At 43.6% G+C, this 18902-nt stretch overlaps 1 non-coding gene across 1 annotated transcript; it reads right to left on the bottom strand.

The window, feature by feature from the left end:
• Positions 1–1404: 1404 nt before the first annotated feature.
• On the bottom strand, positions 1405–1478 carry TRNAP-GGG (transfer RNA proline (anticodon GGG)). Its single transcript has one exon. It is a non-coding gene; the product is annotated as a tRNA-Pro (tRNA).
• Between the last annotated feature and the right edge of the window lie 17424 nt (positions 1479–18902).

Below are 18902 nucleotides of genomic sequence, written 5' to 3'. Positions count from 1 at the left end.
TAGATATATGGAGCGTCGAAGAATGGAATATATATGGACAGGTGAGATCACGCGTATCAAACCGAATAATCCATTTGTTTCTCGTTCTGGTGCGAGCCCGGCGTCGAGACTTGACAGGAATCAAATGTGTCGGAGATACTTATCTAGGTTCCATTTTTTGACCCCAAACCGATTGAGTTGTTTTGGGTTATTTTTCACACGACAAGACTATTACGGATAGACATGCAGCAATTGATACTGGAGGAAAACAACTCCGAGTAGAACCGGGGAGATTCTATGATGTTCGTCACTTCGCTCTGCTTGGGCACAACGCATCAGAGTCCAATACGGTAATGTCGATATATCGAGTTTCATTGGTTTGTCACGGATCCAAAATTGATCTCGGACATCCCCGGCTGAGTAACGCAACTGCTAGGGGGCGCGTCTTGCATCCCTGTTTCGAGAGGAAGAAAGTGATACGGAAGATCCATTCTAAGAAGAAGACGCGAAGGAAATCGGGATACAGACAGGATTTGGTTCGATCTGTAGTAGATCCCATTTGCTTAAATGGAAAGGAGTTGGTTGGTTAGCAAATTGTTATCATAAAGAAGTCAATGATTCTTGCTGGGATTCTTTTGCATAGAATGGAAACCCAGTTCCCCCAGTTGTTCCCCTTCTAATGATTCTACGCAATCACCCCCTCCCTCATTATATTGATTCTACTCGTACGTATCAACATACTCGTCGCATTCATTTCGATGATAAAACCGAATAGATAGATTTCATTATGGCAGTTCCAAAAAAACGTACTTCTAGGTCGCGGAGGAAGATTCGCAATCATATTTGGAAGACCCAAACTAATGAAGTAGCATCGAAAGCTTTTTCTCCAGCTAAATCCATTTTGACTGGACGGTCGAGAAGTTTTTACTATGTGACAAATGAAAAAATTTCTGAAACTGGTCAGTAGTACTCCCCGGTTGTAACAGGAATTGCCGTATCAATAGGACGTGGGGTCGGTCGGAATAGATAGTGAACTATTTGTTTGTTGGAACGGGGAAGACGAGATAAGTGATTGTCAGGGAACTTATTGATGAATTTGGATCCCTAGTAAGTAGTACGGGTACATGTTGATATTATTGCGTGACGGTACCGTGCGGTAAATAAAATCCAAATACTAACAGAGTTGTATCAATGAATGTTGGTAATAACCACGAGGGGGGGGGGGTTACGTGCATGAAGAAGGAGCCCAATCCCTCTCTTCCTTCCTATGATACAAGGGTCTCGATCACGATCATCGATTTATCTCTATCCCTACTACGAATGGGTATGGGTCGATAACACCCAAAGAGAATCGGGAGATAAATCTGCGTTCCCGGAACGGGAACGTCTTCTATTCCGTTTAAAATATGTTCCGACCTCGTTTATTCGGAATAGCAGGATTTGAACCTGCGACCTCCATCACCCCAAGATGGCACGCTACCGAGCTACGCCATATCCCGTTATTCCTATACAAGTATAGCGCCGTATACCTAATCAACTATAGACAGGGAAGGTCCCTTGTTGTGCGTGTGTACTCTCCCCCAGGAAGATTGACGATTCACCCGAAGATGTGATATCATTAATTACGATAAGTATAACGAGTAGCGAGCCGCTATGGTGAAATTGGTAGACACGCTGCTCTTAGGAAGCAGTGCTAGAGCATCTCGGTTCGAATCCGAGTAGCGGCATTTAATTTCAACCTGCAGGCGAGGGCTGTGTCTGATACAACCACTGGGAAAAGCAGTAGGAATAGGGAATTCTCCCCGTTTCGACGTTTAAGGGGTAAACCCGAAATCTCCTGGGAATAATGGGTGGGTGGTACATACTCTCCAAAATCTCACTAATTCACTGGATTCTCCTCATTACGATTCACACCGATATAGAGCACATATTCGCTCACATTTCTTTTCTTACGCTTCTTTCCGTCACTCTGTTTCACCGGATGGGGCTGGCTCGCAAGCTCAAGAGACTCATTAGTTTGAGCGTTGGAGGTATGACAATTGCTTTCATCTGTATAACGGGATTTACGACGATTCGTCGGATTCAACCCAAACATCTACCACCGAGCAATCTACATGAATCATCTATGTTTCTTTCACGGAGCTTCTCCCCAATGCATGTAATTATGAGAATTAGGAGTCGGAACGAATGGTCAGGTGCAGTCACGGCACCAGGTGCCATGTCGACCCATGGATTCGCAACTCTGGGTCTTCCTGAGGAAATGCAACAATCCACACCGCTAGTACCTGCTCTGCAACCTCATCGGTTAATGACGCATGTAAGTATGATGCCACTAAGCCATGTGACTTCGTTATGTGGATCTCCATCAGCAACATCTCCACCGATTGCCACCTATGACGCAGAACAATTTTCTATCCCCGGTCCAAATCAAGAATTTCCTACCTGGACCCCCTCTCCGGGAGTGGATATACACTGCTACGAGCAGGCAGGAAGTAATCCGAGAAACAGTTTTCATCGACTATCCTTGAATTCACGTAGGTGCCGATTGATCCACCAATTGGACCGATGGAGTTATCGAATCATCAGCTTAGGGTTTCCTCTACTGACTGTTGGTATTCTCTCTGGAGCAGTGTGGGCTAATGAAGCGTGGGGATCCTACTGGAGCCGGGACCCTAAGGAAACCTGGGCATTAGTGACTCGGCTGATATATGCTATTCATCTCCATACCAGAATAACTAGTGGTTGGCAGGGGGAAGGGCCTGCTATTGTAGCATCTACAGGATTCTTCATTGCTTGGATTTGTTTCTCAGGGGTTAATCCACCAGGAATCGGTTTACATAATCACGGGTGGCTTACTTAATAATTAGGTAGAAGACCGCTAATTCGATCGGGGGGAGAGATAACAAAAAATGTTACCTCGTCAGATGCTTGAAGTGTTACATGTAATCAATTCGTGATTTGAATCAGAGTCTGCATGAGGAATCGCGCTGTGGATTCCTCACCCAGACATTCATGCAATTACGTCGCCAGCGGCATGGATTCCCACTGCCTTCCCTTATAGGAATTAATACCAGAACCGCTTCCAAGAGTAATCCTCATTGAATAGATATGTTCGACTACCGATCCAAACGATACTGCGTTTTATTGCCCCTCTACTATCCCATAAAAGAGTACGGAACCAGGATAGATAGTATTTTGTGATTCCGTAGAGATGCAACCATGTCTGGATACAGACCGATACCGAGGATTGGTAAAGAGAGACAAATCGATATGAATATTTCCCGCGGTCCGGAATCAACTGAATATGGATCCGAATAGTTGGATATTCTGTATCCGTAGAATATTCGACGTAACATAGATAACAAATAAATGGGAGTTAATACTGTACCAATCGCTTCGACTACTACAACCGATAACTTAGATATAGATGAATAATGCTGATTAGTCACTATTCCTGGAAATACCATCAATTCCGATACAAACCCACTCATCCCGGGTAATGCAAGGGATGCCATTGAGAAGATACTAAACATAGTAAATATCCTGGGCATTGGGGTAGCCATCCCCCCTAATTGATCGAGATAAAGGGTACGTGTCCTATCGTAACAAGTCCCTGCAAGGTAAAATAGAGCGGCACCTATTAACCCATGGGAAATCATTTGTAACACAGCTCCATTAAGACCCGTATCTGTCACGGATCCAATTCCAATTGTTACAAAACCCATATGGGAAATTGATGAATACGCTATTCTCCTCTTAAGGTTACGCTGACCCGGCGGAATCAGGGATGCATAAACAATTTGGACTGATCCGAATAGCACCAACCACGAAGCAGGTATGGAATGAGCATGAGGTAATAATTCCATATTAATTCGAATCAATCCATACCCTCCCATTTTTAGTAATACCCCAGCCAGCAACATACATGTGCTGTAATGTGCTTCCCCATGAGTGTCTGGCAACCAAGTATGAAAAGGGAATATTGGCAGTTTCACGGCATACGCCACGAAGAATCCTAGATAAGAAAGCACTTCTAGTGATATAGGATGTGATCTGCTTGCCAAATCTCGGATATTGAAGGAGGGTTCCTGGGTCCCGTAGAAACCCATAGTTAGGGCTCCTATTAGGAGAAAGATAGAACCACCAGCTGTGTATAGAATAGACTTCGTGGCTGAGTATAGACGTCTCTTCCCACCCCACATACATAAAAGTAGGTAGATTGGGATTAATTCCAACTCCCACATAGGAGAGGAAAGCGAAATGTCTCGAGAAGCAAACAGTCCTATTTGGCCGCTATACATGGCCAACATCAAGAAATAGAATAGACGTGTATTCCGCGTAACTAGCCAAGCTGCTGAGGTTGCCGAAGTAGTGACAAATCCTGTCAGTAGAATGAGACCCATGGAGAGTCCATCAATACCTGAACTCCGATGGGAATTGATTGAATTTATCCAACTAGAATCCTCCACCAATTGAATGCATTGATCATCGATATGGAAGTGACAATGAAAGATATAAATGATTAGTAGAAATTCCGATATACAAATGCCTGGGGTATACCACCGAACGATCTTATTCCCATTGGAGGGAAGCATTGGAAATAGCGAACCCGCCAGAATCGGAAAAAGAACAATTGTGGTTAACCAGGGTACGTTACTCATCGTGGATGGAAAAATATTTTAGCGGGGGGGAGGGGGGGGGGAATCTTAATACCCCAACTCATACTCAATAGAATTGAGTATGAATCTTTGAGTATGAGTTGGAAAGAAAACGATTCGATTCTTGAATCTCTTTCTTGACCGATGAATCAATAAGCTAGACCCATACTACGAGTCGTCTCAGCTCCCGGATAGACGCGTACACTCGAGGAATCTGTTGGACAAGCGGATTCACGTCTCTTACAACCTACACAGTCTTCTGTTCTAGGAGCAGAAGCAATTTGATTGGCTTTACACCCATCCCGGGGGATCGTTTCCAATGCATCTGTCAGACAGGCTCTTACGCATTAGGTGCAACCAATACATGTGTCATAGATCTTTACTGAATGTGCCGTCGAATTTGTTCACTCCTATTGGATTGACGTGTCAAAGATATTCTCCTGTTGGGGTTGTTGAGGTGTACCTACCCTCCCCCCTGCCCCCTACCCCTTATTTTCCATTCAATCAAATCTAAGATTTGTATTGATTTGGTTTTTCCGCATCTACCTACATAGACACTCCGTGGGTGGAACTCTCCCATCATCCTCGTGAAATGAATGGGTTCTGCAATATGGGGAGGGACGGTACAAGACAATTTTAAGGAACGGGATAGGTAGGGATTCAGATAGGTATGACATAATTTTTCGGAATGAAATGCAATTGTTAGGGGGAAAACGACAGCATTACCAGCTGGATGTGATACACCTGCATTGAATAGCGATTCGCCCAAATAAATAGCGTCATCGACGAATCAATTACCATTTTAACAAATCAAATTGATCGATACGAGTCGATCTTCTATTACGCTGGATGACCGAAGCAATGGATAACCCAATAGCAGCTTCGGCAGCTGCAACGGCTATTACGGATATTGAAAAGATTTCCCCCTTCATTTGTTCATTGTCAAAGAAATTGGAGAATGCTACGAGATTTATATTAATGGCATTCAGAATCAGCTCAAGACACATCAGTGCCCTAATCATGTTTCGACTCGTGATTGATCCGGAAAAGCCAACGCGATAGGGATAAGCACCTAGAATCAGTCCATGTTCGAGCATGATGTATTAACCCCCCGGAAACTTAATTGGTTAACCTACGAGATGAGTTTACGAGAAGTTGTAATTAATTAGAAAGATGGGGAGTCATCTCCAGACGACGAAGCAGGTTCTTCGTCGGGTCTGGTTATTCCTTCACCACGAGCCATTGTAATCGCCCCTACTGAAGCCACTAGGAGGAGGATAGAAAGGAGTTCGAATGGAACCAGAAATTGTGTTAACAATTGGTATCCAATTCGCTGGATGTTGTTTTTTGAGACTCCCCCCACAACATCCCTCGATGGGTCGATTGGATTTATATCAGACCATTTCGTATCTCGAATTGTAGTGGTTGATAAGATAGATAGACCCGTACAAGCTCCTAAGGCAATAGTATCTCCCATATTCCAGGAAATGGTTGAATTGGAATCTACTGGTTCGTCAATAACCGTTACGGCAGACACGATCGAAACATTTATAGCTCCTACATAGATAGGCGATTGTGCGGCAGCTACAGAATCGGCATTCGGTACGAGATATGGGAGAGATATACAGATAAACACCAGTCCCGATGAAGAGGCGGAATAAACTATATTAGCAGATAATACCACTCCTACACTTCCCAGTAGAATACCTAATTCGATTAGTATCAAGACAGATTCATAAATTGATTCAGGTAGATTCATTATGCCCAGTTATTTTGATTCTCCCATCTCACTATATTACTATTCAATAACGACGTGTATGTGTGTGACCTACTTATGTAGACACACCCCCCCCTATTGGTAGAAATAATTGAAGGAGGGATATCTCTGCATAGCAGAGATATCTCGATATTGAATCATCTCCGACTTACTATTTTTTCTAACCAGGGAGTCGGTCTATCTTCCAAACTTCAGACGGAGATTCAATTGACACCACGAGTGACAGTTCGATTATTGGGATCTCCTTTCGTGACTCCCCCAGATGAATAACTCAGAGTTGGAACTACTTGAATTGCGGAATCCTGGGAGACAGAGAGGGGCAAACGTCCCGGAGCCATTTGATCATAATTTGATTCGTGACGATCATAAGTCGAGGGTTCATACTCCTCAGTCATTGACAAGCAATTTGTTAGGCGGTATTCGACACAATTCCCACAGAAGATACGAACTCCGAAATCAATGCTATAACTTCTTAATCGTTTTTTTCTGATGCTTCTTATCAATCTCCGGTCGACGACAGGCAGGTTAATCAGACATACTCGGACACGTACCTCACAAGCAATGCATTTGTCAAATTCAAAATGAATTCGTCCACGGAATCGTTCGGATGATATAAGTTTCTCGTAGGGGTATTGGATAGTCACAGGTAAACGATTCAGATGGTCTAGAGTAACCGCAAAACCTTGACCAGTATACCTCGCAGCTCGTATTGCTCGTTGACTATAATCCTGGAATCCAGTTACCGTGGGAAACATGTGATAGATAATCCTGGGGGAGTTCCTTAGTTTCTAGAGATTGGATAGATTAAAATCGGGGTGACATTGATGTAAACTATGAGGGGAATATCTCATTTTAGAGATGGTAGTCGAAACGAAGCTGTCAGCAACGGATTTCCCGGAGCAACGGGCAGAAGAGATTTCCAGCCGAGATCTAGTAATTGGTCTATTCTGACTCTAGGTAATGTCCATCTCGTTGCGATAGAAATGAATAGGAATAGATAAGACTTGGCTGATGTGGTAATGACACCTGTTACTGCATCGAATACATCAAAGGATTCACTGCTGAGAGTCCGAAAGGGAAAAATTTGCCCTAATTCTTGAAGAAATGGAATTGGTGAATCCCATCCACCCGGATAAAGGACTGTTACAAACGACGAGGAAACCAATGAATTTGGGTAAGAACCAACATAGAATGAACCAGATTTTATACCTGAATATTCGGTTTGATAACCCGCTACCAGTTCCTCCTCCGCCTCTGGTAGATCAAATGGCAACCTTTCACATTCTGCCGATGGGGATATGAAGAAAGCTATAAAGCCTATAGGTTGACGCCGCAGATTCCATCCCAGAAAACCATACTTAGATTGTGTTTCAACTATGTCAACCGTACTTAAGCTATCAGATAATTATAGTCGACGGTACAATTGCTATTACCACCTCTGATTCGAAACCGTACATGAAATTGGGATTTCATACGGCTCCCCATAAGTCACCCGAGAGGGGGATTGGTAGTTAATCACTTCCTTTGCGCGACACCCCCCTGAGGAGCGTCCCAATCTCAACCAATGGGATTCTGTTTGCTACAGGGAGTGATAGCTTCTGAATCCATCTCAACCTTTTCAGTTATTTTTTGATATAATTCGGAATCTTCCACCGTTTCTCGGTGGAATGGGATTTACCGATACTTCTTTTATATCTCCACATAGATGGATCCCTACCTATCTTTATTTCAGCCGAGAAGAGGATTAGCCTGAGGATTCCTATGATCCCAATCCTCTTGAGACTACTACGTAAAGGAGATACTCGCATATATCAATAATTTTTTCCGCCAGGGGCAGAAAAATCAAACCGTTGAAAGGATTACTTCGTTCCGGATAGTCATAATCTAAGTAGATAGGAATATACTCGGGATTGGGATTTTCAAGATGTACTACCTAGTCATCCCTACCGAGGCTAAGTCTTTATCCAATTAAAGAGAAAAGAGATTTTATTATGCAACTTTTTTCTCCACCCTTCTCACAAATCTCTTGTGTATATTAGTGTTCCTGACCATCCACTCCCGCTCAATCCCGGAAAAGAGGTTCAGTCCCTTCTTGTCCCCGCTTCAGGCCCTGTAAATCTATCCCGTACCTGGGGGCAAACAGTGTTTACTGCTCGGACATGCTTTCACTCCCGTACATGGGGGATGGGACTCGATTCACTCGCTGCAAGACGCTGTTCGATCTCACCCAGATGACTATCCAGTTGTTCTGTCAAATCAGTGAAAGATTCTTCATTCCGAATCTCTATATCGGAATAACCCTCTTCCCATCAATCTTATTCAGCGAGTCGCACGTGGGGATATGGATAGTACACATGGGGCTGGGGGTATTTCGTAACTAATTGATTGAGCAGCAGCTCTAAGACCACCTGGAGGGGAATATTTATTATTTGAACCATATCCTGCCATAAGTAGCCCTAGGGGAACGATACTTGAGATGGCGATCCAAGAGAAAGCACCTATACTCAGATCAGCTAGAATAATGTGCTGCCCGAAGGGTATCACCAAGTGGCTTATAAAGACTGGTATGACTACCACAGCTGGTCCAATATTGAATAGCCAAGTATCGCCCCTGGCTGGAACAATATCTTCCTTCAGTAGGAGCTTGACTCCATCGGCCAGGGATTGGATAATTCCCAAAGGACCTGCATATTCAGGTCCGATACGCTGTTGTACCCCCGCAGATACCTTTCACTCGAGCCGTACGATAACTAATACTCCTACTGTAATTCCTACGATAAGGGTGGGAATGGAAATCAGAATCCAAATCAATTCGGAAGAATCTCTCGAAACTCCCAATTTGTGAAATAAGTCAATCACGCGTTCCTCGAAATTTTTTGTACCAATTGCCGTTTCGGCGATCAACCTCCCCCATGATGATATCTATACTACCTAATATTGTCGTAATATCGGCTAGTTTCATTCCTTCTACCAATTGAGAGAGAATTTGCAGATTTATGAAGCCAGGCGGACGAATCTTCCGTCTCCGGGGAGAAACACTATCATCTCCAATCAGAAATATCCCTAATTCCCCTTTGGGAGCTTCCACCCTTACGTAATGCTCCTGCTCAGGTAATTTGAAAGTGGGAGAGGATTTCTTACCGACAAATTGATAGTCAAAATCATTCCATCCCATTTCCTTTCGTTGCTGACTAAGGCGTCGAGATTCCAAATTTTCATATGGACCTCCCGGAAGGAGTCTCGAGGCCTGTTGAATTATTCTTATGGATTCTCTCATCTCGCCGATTCGTACCAAATAACGGGCCAATGAATCTCCTCCTGTTTGCCATTGGATCCGCCAATCCGATTCGTCATAACATTCGTAGTGATCCACCTTGCGAAGATCCCATTGAATCCCCGAGGCTCGCAACATGGGTCCGGATAAGCCCCGATCTATAGCTTCTTCCCTACCAGTGACACCTATCCCCTCCACTCGTTTCAGAAATATAGGATTATTTGTGATAAGTCGTTCATATTCATCGACTTTTGAGAGGCAATAGTGGCAGGAATCCAAACATTTATCTAGCCACCCATATGGTGAATCTACCGCTACTCCCCCGACGCGGAAATAATTATGCGTCATTCACATACCCGTAGCAGACTCAAGTAAATCATAAATCATTTCCCTTTCTCGAAATGTGTAGAAAAAAGGGGTTTGTGCACCGACATCCGCCAGAAAAGGTCCGAGCCATGACGGGTGGGGAGCTATTCGACTTAGCTCGAGCATAATAACTCGTATGTAACTAGCTCTTCTCGGTATTTGAATATTTGCCAACTTCTCCGGCGCATTCACTGTTATTGCCTCGGTAAACATGGTGGCTAAATAATCCCATCTCGTCACGTGGGGAAGATACTGCAGAATCGTCCGGTTTTCAGCAATTTTTTCCATCCCTCTATGTAAATAGCCAAGTATTGGTTCACAACCAACGACATTTTCACCGTCTGGAGTAACAATAAGTCGAAGGACACCGTGCATCGACGGGTGGTGGGGACCCATACTCACTATAACTGGATCCACTTTCGTAGGAGGTATACCCATGAATTATGTTCCTGGTAATTTTTGCAGACCCTAGCTTCGGTAGAACTGGATTTCTATAAATTGGAATCGGCGTCTCTTCAATCTCCGAATACCCAAGTTGCTTATTATGTTATCGTATAAAGTCGGATCCTTTTTGGATGAATGAATTAAGAGACGCTTGCGTCTTCCCAATAATTTCCACAAACCCCTCTGAGAGGAGTAATCCTTGGAATGTGATTTCAAATGAGAAGTGAGTTTCGAGACTTGATCGGTCAAGTAGCATATTTGAGACTCAGCAGACCCTGTATCCCCTTTCTCACAAATCAACGTCGAATTGGTAGATATAGCCTTATCCGTAATAGTAGTAATAATAATTGTTTATCGAATTCATTGTATAGGATTTGCCTACTAATTCGGGTAGTATTGGTCCGAGCGAGGGAGATGAATACTCCTATAATCGGGGAAATCGTCACTCAATAGATTCGGTTATCGGTGGGAATTTGTTTCCCACCAACGAGTAGTTACAGCTCCGCATCTGATAAGTAAGGTAGGTATCTGCCCCTCCTTCTATCACACACTTGATTGAGATTACCAAGATGTTAGTAATATTAGTCGAGCAAATTGTCGAATCTACGTATTCTCCCCCCCGTCTCAAATAATGGGATACATGCGTATTCTGGGCGTGGCAAATCGACTTCCATTATTTGTGTCGAAGCGGAATCTGTTCATACAAGCTAATTCTTCTAAGCGATAACTGGGCCAAAGGAAACGTTTGATTTTCTGAGTCCCACTCAGGTCGCTAGACTCTTCACTCTTGTTCATCCATTCCACTCCAGAAGGGTAGCCCAAAGGGTCCCTTTCGGATTTCACGGAGCTCAAAATCAATAGGGATCTGAGAAATCGCGATTTGCGACGATGTCTCGGAAGCAGGAGATCTTCGATGTTATGGAGATAGGAGCGATTCCTATTCCTCTCCCCATTGATGAGTGACAAACGCAGCATGCACCCGCCAAATATATTTCTATTCAATCTTCTTTTGAATCTGTTTCGAAATTTCAGTGGGATACTAACCATTTTATACATGAGAATCTAATCATCGAATATTCGCGGTAAACGATGGGCTGAAATAACAAACAAATCATCTAGAATCTCGCGTTTCTCTTCGTTGAGAAAAAGATTCAACAAATCGCAATCTATACCCATATTGACACAGAAGGAAGTAAGATCCTGCTCATTTTCTAATACGTTGATGAGAGATATCAAATCCCTCAGTCTTTATAATTCTCTTTCTAATGCTTCGGATTCCCATTTCCATTGAAAAATATAATAGTGACTCCCCCTCTCTCTTAGAAGTATTTCATCCGAATCAATCTCTTCTTCCTGTAACCCGTAATCCGTGCCTAATCTCTGAAATCTTTCATTTGGGGTAGCGGGAACCCTCTCCCACAAAATAGAAGTCCCAGGTACAAATTTCGATCTTGTTTCGTATACATCCTTTGCTTCCGCGGGATCCGGAATTACCCACAACACCAAATCGGATTTCGGATTCAACTCACGTTCCGGATCAAGTATTCGTGGATGAGAAATTCCCTTCCCTGCAATAAGTTCTCTGATACGATTCCCTAAACGAGTTTCCCTTATCGCCGCATTCCACCCCGCCGGAAATTTTTGTATATCTACATCTCGTGAGGAATCAATAAAACTATGTAACAAATAACTGTATTTACGACGTTTATTGATATTTCTCACTCGATCTCTGAGGAAAGGGGTTTCAGTATATATGGAATAATCGTTTTGTCTATCACGAAATACATATTCATGCTCGGCGAGAAAACTTCCCCCGATGCTTCTGAATCCATATAAATTTTCGATGTCCGATCTCCATCTCTTCGGTGCAATTTTTTGCCATAACTCCAATGACAGGTTGTACTTGTCGGGACAGCCTAACAAACTCCCCAAATCATTTGCATTCAATTCCCAAAGTTGTTTGGAAAGTCCCCGCATCGTAGCAAAATTATTAATATGTTCATCGATACCATACCCACGTACAATCCCGCCAGTTCTGTCATCGGGACATCCCACGGAATCGCTCTTTCCCCCGTCATGTTTACCGCCATCAAAAAATTCTGGGGTTTCCCCTCCCCCTTTCGGATAACAACCATGATCACCGCGCGGATAATTCCAATCTTCCGAAGCATCATCCAGATTCTCATTATCCTTACATCCCTTCCGGTTATCGAGATACCCCGCATCCTTGCTATCTTCCGCAATTTCCATCAAAGAATCCAAATCCAGGTTGTTTTTCATGCTTACATGCCACAGAATGTCGTGAATGTGCGCCTGAGACGGTAATCCTATAGATTGATTATCGATAACTCGCGGTATTCCCTCCCTAATTCCGGAAATAGCTAGAATTGGGTGGTTTGCATCCCCATGAACCCCACCAACTTGATTCGTCACTTTCACCAGTTGCACCCGAAATCTAGCAAAATTGTCGAGATAATGAGCAAAAGCTCTATTGACTCTTCGAAATAATCCCGCTACTAGTAGAAGATACTTCTCAAACAATTCTGCGACCGATATGCGGGATCTCAAATAAATTCCCTGAATATTGACTAATTTCGTTTGGAATCTCAAAGAACTAGTCAGATTTGTATTAATTAGTCTGTCATCTATTCCCGGTTTACTAAAACGGAGTGATTTGGTGCTACGCCCACCCCCGCCAACCCCTTCGGTTAACAGATTTCTGAATGCATGCATGTCTGATTCGGGTTCGGATTTGGATCCACCAACGGTATCTTTTACTGGTTCATCATCGGTACCCGCAAAGTATCGGGATTTATTATCAATGGGAATTGATGTTTCATCTATTCCACCAGTACCTGGTTCACCGTGTGACGGCCCCTCTTTCCACCCGGTCCCTGTATCATTTGGAATATCTCCCCCAACAAAATCGGTTCCACTCCAATTCTCCCAAATCCCTTCAATTTTACGAAGGAAATTCAATTTCCCCAATGGAAACCTTGCGGATACACCCAATTTGGAGTAGAGACGACGCATTTGCCTAGTCCGCAATGCGAGACTACGTCTCAAAATTCTCATCAATTTCTTCCGGATAGGTTTCCAGAAGGAGGGATCTTTCTTAATAGTTCCAAAAGGTACATCTGTTTGGAATCCCCAAGCTGTTAAATAGCTAGATGGAGATTTTCCTCGCCTCAATCTATTTTTTCTCCCCGATTCCCGAGTCTTGAGATACCTGGGATTCATATCATTTTCCAAAATGGTTGGGCGCCTCCTCCCGCGAGTACGCCAAGGCTTCAACCGGAAAGGATACAAAATCTTTATCTGAAGACCCTCCTTCAACCAACGACCGGGTAAACGAGTGTGTGAGAATCCCTCGCCGTCGTAGGTGCATTTGATGTGGGATTCTTTGCGCCACTCACTCCAATCCTCATCCCATTCGGGAGCTTGAAAAAATAAAATACGACCGAAATTCTTGAGTGTTATCAATACAGGCAGTTTCACATATTTCCGAAGAGTCGATTGCATAACCAATAATAAACCCCGCCCCGTGTGGATGGAACTCACATCGAACCTAGCTGCTATAGCTGGGCGGTCGGATTTCGCTCGCTCCCCCTCTCTCGAGGATGAAAGAGATATTAGTTCCTGTTCGGGTTGGGTACTAGTTTCTCTCCTCGCGTCACCGGCCGATTCCTCAAAATCTACACCAGTTAATTCTCCGGCAGGAAATCGAAACGGAGTGGGTAGTTCCATTAATCTAAAGAAGAGAGGTGAATGTGCCTTATCTTGAAATACTTCCCAAACCAGTGTCTTACGTCTTCTGGAGCGCATAGAGCCTTTTATAGGTTTCCGACGAAAATCAGAGCTTTTTGCAAAACGTTTGACCAGTCTGCGTGTTTTCAGCCGCGTCTTCCCGACGCTGATTGCTAAATTTTTTAACTTTCTGTTACGAATATCAGTTGACCCACCCGCGACATCGAACCTATTATCATATATTAAGTGAGTATTGCGGGCCAATTCCTCCGACAGTTCCTCAATCTCGAGGATCGAACGTATTTTTTGTTTTGAAGAGTCAAGTCTTTCCCCACCAATTAGAGGTACGTCTAGCAAGCGGATCCAATCGAAGGCACCACAATCATCTCTGAGATAGGTGAAGAATAAAGCTAACTCTGTCGGAGATGAAGAAAATTTGAAGACTTGATCCCAAGTTACGGGGGTGGAATCACCCTTCGAAACTGAATAGTTTGTTTCTCCCACAACATCTATCACGGCATCATCCGGTGTTTCGAACATGAAAATAAATATTTGCAAAGCATTTTTAGGTAATGCTTCCCGGGGAAGAGGAATCTCATTGCTTCTCAACTCTTTATACCTGATAGACACCCAATCCCGAATCTTATTACCGGAATTCAATTCATTGGCATACTCGTTGTTGTCAACCGCTTGCGATGCCAATGAATCAGACAGTATCCAGAATGAATCCGAGTTTGGAATCCTAGCACGACATGAATTATTCAAAAATGGATCATAAATCTTAGGTAATTCACCTCCGTTATCAGCCAATCCGGTCCTTCTTTCCATCGCTTTCCAGAAGATAGGCTCGGTGTCTAGGAATCGAATTCGGTCCTTTAACTCATTATTCAAATCCTTGTTTTTCCTGAATTGGTTCAAAATCCAGTCTTCATGCAGATGATGAGCTGGAAGTGGCATATCCGAATCCTCTAACGAGGTTCCTAACTGGTCTCCAAAGATCGACAAACTGGGTAACGCCGTGAGAGCCAACCGCTGTTTTCCACTAGTCAAACATTTGCTGAAAAAGTGATTTGATACTTGCTTCTTCACTAAGCTATCGCCGCCGAATCGGCTATTCTCTATATATCGTAAAGGACGATTTGGTTTGTATGGGTCGAACAAGGACGTGGGCCACGACTTGAAAATCCATAGCATCGAATCTGACAACTCCCGGAGATTGTTATCGAGCAAGACAAGTTCGTCTTCAAAATTCTTGGTGAAGAGAGGTACTGGAGCCTTACCCAAATAAACCAGTACATTAATGAGAACAACAATACTAAAAGTTTTGTAAATGACGCGTTTCATCAGCAGGTAGAGTATGGGTGAATCATATTCTACGCGAACCAGAAGTAATCTGGACAAGTAGCTGAATGACATATGACCGAGTGACCAACCCACGAAACTACTAATCAGAAATGTTATGTTGTTGCTATATCGAAAAATAAATAGGTGAATTGGTCTCGCCAATACGGGACTTGGTAAAAGAATTGGATTTAAAATCTGGAAAATGAAACTATCCAAGAATATATTACCGATTCGAAAGTCACTGAGTGAATTGGTCGGACGTAGAGTTCGATAATCCGGTAAATCCTTGGTTCGGAACCAGTAAAATAACATGTATGGTACTATTGGGACAGTTACAACATGTGGTTTCACTATCAATGCATATAGAGGTGAACAGAATATTGACAGAAATATTAGTAGCTATCCCATCATCAAACCACTCAAAGCGACGGTACCACTAAGATTCCCTCCCAAAAGAAAAGCTCTTATGGATAGTATTTGGGAGGGTCCAACGGGTAATGTTGTTAGTAATCCATAATATAGTCCGAATATTATAGGTGGACCTGCCACCTTCACCCGAGTAAGCAGCGAAACCTGCAGTAGATACAACGACATTTGAACGCTTTCTACGTTCATAATTATTTCCTTCCCATATTTTTCAGTTTTTTTTTTTCCCGTAGAGTGCCGGCAACCTCTCCGTACCACTCCCGTAGCTAGCACAGCAACTCCTTCGGAAAGGAGTCGATGGATTTCTTAATCATGAGGAGACAGAATCCCATGATTAAGAATTTGGAGACGTCTCTATGCATTTCCCTCAATGGTCACTTCCCGTCACCCAATAATTCTATAATTTAGTGATTTGTTACCATCTGCTTCGACAGGTTACTCCAACCCAGACGCCCCGGATTATTATTACGCCGTAGGGGACGAGTAACAAGTTCAAGCACATCCCTCGCATTAGTGGATCCATGGATTTGGGCAAAGGTGAACTCGACAGACCATTTTGTATCAATACCTCTTGCTTCTAAAGGATTGGCATGAGCCATTCCAGTAATTGCTGAATCAGGTTTTAATTCATGCATACGCTGTATCTGGTTATAATTATCCGGTTTTTCCACGATCCGTGGCATGAGTGTACCCATCTCTTTGCAAGTATCTCGTGAGAAAGATGGCTCGGCAGCTTGATATCGTTTATCCATGTAGGGAATACCTGTTTCGTAGACAACCATTCCGCAGCGAATTGGGAATCTTGCTATAGAAATTTCTGATAGATTATCTCCCGTAAAAGATATAGATTTACCAGCTGCTATCTCAAGATAGTCTCTCAGACTCTTCCATATCTCATCCTCCCTCTCCTTCAAACCCTGAGGTTCCATATTAAAGGCGGAACAAATCTTTTCTATCCAAGCACGCGTCCCATCAGGACCAATAGGAAAAGGTGCTCCAATTAACTGGCATTTACGACGCCGCATCAGAGTCGTCGCTGTACGGCTCAGAGAGGGATTCACGCCGCAAACATACACTCCCTTGCCTAATGATGGAAGTTCAGTATATCTCTGGGAGGGTAACCACCCCGATACCTGAATGGATTGACGTTTCGATTCCGGATTCGGTTGAGAAGCTACAGTTGAAGTTAGAGATCCAAAAAGAACTGAAGCATGATTCTTTAATTTCCGTCCCTCCGGATTAGCCCCCCCCGCTTCCGTCGTCGCAGTGTCAACACCCCCAACTAAATCCTGTTTCTGTTCGTGTCTAGATATGTCAAATTCCGGACACCGATGCGTCGTGGCAGCTGATACAGTATCCTCTCCCTGAGTAAAAGCATAATCCGATCCATTGGCCCGCGCAACTACAATTGGTACTCCAAGTTCGTTTTCTAGCTTGGGTGCTATGCCTTCTAGGTCCGTCTTTGTTATTTCCGTGGTACATGTGCCAATCCAAATAATGACACTAGGGTTTCTATCTCGTTTTATTTGGATACAAATTCTCTCCAATTCCCCTTGATCATTTAATTGGGCCGAGACGTCCCCCTCTTCCGACTCTGCCATTGCATAACGAGGTTCCGCAAGGATCGTAACTCCAAGAGCGTTCTGTAAGAAATAACCACAAGTCTTTGTACCTACCACTGGGGAAAAGCTGTCTTCGATCTTTTGATATAACCAAGCCACACAACTAATGGGGCAAGAAGTGTGATAATTTCCGGTTTCACATTCAAAAGTGAGAGTTTCGGGAGTCTTCGTGAAAGGGTTTCCTCAGAAAGGGTACACATACAAGAAATTTGCAGTTTCGGTTTCGAATCATCGTAAAATCAAGCAGAATATCCTGTTGAGTTTGCTGGGCATTCCTCTGCCCCCCACCATCGGGATTCAGATAGAAATCGGAGAGCAGACTGAATAATTCTCTATCTGGAATTTCCCTTGGCACAACCCCTTCTGGTCGAGACAATATCTGATCCGCCACATTGGGATGGAAATCACAAACATAATTGAGATCTGATTGACATTCAGCCGTTTCAAACAATGTTTTCCCCTTCACCCTCGAGACCCGAATGTCCTCAATGAGAGGCAACACTTCCAGCACAGGCATCGGGCAGGCTTCTACATGTTTATCAATGAGATCTCTCCTAGATGTCCGATTCCCCACCAAACCTGCTAATCGCAATGGGTGGGTATGTGCCTTCTCCCTAACCGACGCAGCAATACGATTTGCTGCAAAAGGGGCATCGAATCCATTATCCGTGATAATAATGCAATAATCCGCATGATTCGATGGAGCGGCAAAACCTCCACGGACTACGTCCCCTAAAACGTCGAATAGAGTAGTATCATATTCATAAGAAGCATTCGATTCTTTCGATGATTTAACCGTTTCTCCCACTACGTATCCCCCACAACCAGCTCCCGCAGGTGGTCCCCCTGCTTCAACACGATCCACTCCGCCATAACCCTTATAAATGACATCCTCAGGCCACACATCTTCATAGTGGTAATCCTTCGATTGCAAAGTGTCTATAATGGTAGGTATCAAGAATCCCGTGGGGGTGAAAGTACTATCATGTTTCGGATCACATCCAATTTGCAATACCCGTTTTCCGCGTCTCGCCAAAGCTATTGATATATTACAACTTGTTGTTGACTTACCAATTCCACCCTTTCCATAAACTGCTACTTTCGTTTCGCAAAGCTCCGATTCATTTTCTTCATCCCGACTATCCCCCACTTCCCCCCCCCTCCCCCTCACGTTCTCTTTCCCCTTTTTTCTTCATTTTTCACCCCTTATCCATACTTTCCCCCCGTAGACTCATTCATTCCATTTATGGATTCAAGTTTATGGA

The sequence above is a fragment of the Dipteris shenzhenensis genome, unplaced genomic scaffold (genome assembly GCF_047967505.1).
Source record: "Dipteris shenzhenensis isolate YYH24624 ecotype China unplaced genomic scaffold, Dip_SZ_1.0 scaf0445, whole genome shotgun sequence".
Classification (NCBI taxonomy): domain Eukaryota; kingdom Viridiplantae; phylum Streptophyta; class Polypodiopsida; order Gleicheniales; family Dipteridaceae; genus Dipteris; species Dipteris shenzhenensis.
Note: the sequence above shows the minus strand (reverse complement) of the source record. Positions and strands in the feature narration are given on the sequence as shown.